Source organism: Arachis hypogaea, chromosome 15, assembly GCF_003086295.3.
Source record: "Arachis hypogaea cultivar Tifrunner chromosome 15, arahy.Tifrunner.gnm2.J5K5, whole genome shotgun sequence".
NCBI classification, from domain to species: domain Eukaryota; kingdom Viridiplantae; phylum Streptophyta; class Magnoliopsida; order Fabales; family Fabaceae; genus Arachis; species Arachis hypogaea.
Genome location: NC_092050.1, coordinates 91,456,567 through 91,458,103, shown reverse-complemented (window position 1 = coordinate 91,458,103; position 1,537 = coordinate 91,456,567). Strand labels below are relative to the sequence as shown.

Here is a 1,537-nt window from a genome sequence, read left to right as displayed (position 1 = left end):
TGACTCCGAGGTCTACAGGCTTATACTTTTCCCATTTGCTGTAAGAGACAGAGCTAGAATATGGTTGGATTCTCACACCTAAGATAGCATGAACTCTTGGGATAAGCTGGTCACGGCTTTCTTAGCCAAGTTCTTTCCTCCTCAAAAGCTTAGTAAGCTTAGGGTGGATGTTCAAACCTTCAGACAGAAAGAAGGTGAATCCCTCTATGAAGCTTGGGAGAGATACAAGCAACTGACCAAAAAGTGTCCTTCTGACATGCTTTCAGAATGGACCATCCTGAATATATTCTATGATGGTCTGTCTGAATTATCTAAGATGTTATTGGACCATTCTGCAGGTGGATCCATTCACCTAAAGAAAATTCCTGCAGAAGCTCAGGAACTCATTGACATGGTTGCAAATAACCAATTCATGTATACTTCTGAAAGGAATACTGTGAGTAATGGGATGCCTCTCAGAGGAAGGGAGTTTTTAAAATTGATACTCTGAATGCTATATTGGCTCAGAACAAAATATTGACTCAGCAAGTCAATATGATTTCTCAGAGTCTGAATGGAATGCAAGCTGCATCCAACAGTACTCAAGAGGCATCTTCTGTAGAAGAAGCTTATGATCCTGAGAACTCTGCAATAGCAGAGGTGAATTACATGGGTGAACCCTATGGAAACACCTATAATCCTTCATGGAGAAATCATCCAAATTTCTCATGGAAGGATCAACAAAAGCCTCAACAAGGCTTTAATAATGGTGGAAGAAACAGGTTTAGTAATAACAAGCCTTTTCCATCATCCACTCAGCAACAGACAGAGAATTCTGAGCAGAATCTATCTAGCTTGGCAAATATAGTCTCTGATCTATCTAAGGCCACTCTGAGTTTCATCAATGAAACAAGGTCCTCCATTAGAAATTTGGAGGCACAAGTGGGCCAGCTGAGTAAAAGAGTCACTGAAATTTCTCCTAGTACTCTCCCAAGCAATACAGAAGAGAATCCAAAAAGAGAGTGCAAGGCCATTACCCTACTTAGTGTGGCCGAACCCAAAGAGGAGAAGGAGGACGTGAATCCTAGTGAGGAAGACCTCCTGGGATGCTCAGTGACCAATAAGGAGTTTCCCTTTGAGGAACCAAAGGAATCTGAGGCTCATCTAGAGACCATAGAGATTCCATTGAACCACCTTCTTCCCTTCATGAGCTCTGATGAGTATTCATCCTCTGAAGAGGATGAAGACATTACTGAAGAGCAAGTTGCTAAATACCTTGGTGCAATTATGAAGCTGAATGCCAAATTATTTGGTAATGAGACTTGGGAAGATGAACCTCCCTTGCTCACCAATGAACTAAATGCATTGGATAGGCAGAAATTACCTCAAAAGAAACAGGATCCTGGTAAATTCCTAATTTCCTATAACATAGGCACCATGACCTTTGAGAAGGCTCTGTGTGACCTGGGGTCAGGAATAAACTTAATGCCACTCTCTGTAATGGAGAAACTTGGGATCTTTGAGGTGCAAACTGCCAGAATCTCTTTAGAGATGGCAG

At 41.7% G+C, this 1,537-nt stretch overlaps 1 non-coding gene across 1 annotated transcript; it reads right to left on the bottom strand.

The window, feature by feature from the left end:
- Window positions 1-154: 154 nt before the first annotated feature.
- Window positions 155-262, bottom strand: LOC112753109 (small nucleolar RNA R71). Its single transcript, XR_003177507.1, has one exon. It is a non-coding gene; the product is annotated as a small nucleolar RNA R71 (small nucleolar RNA).
- Between the last annotated feature and the right edge of the window lie 1,275 nt (window positions 263-1,537).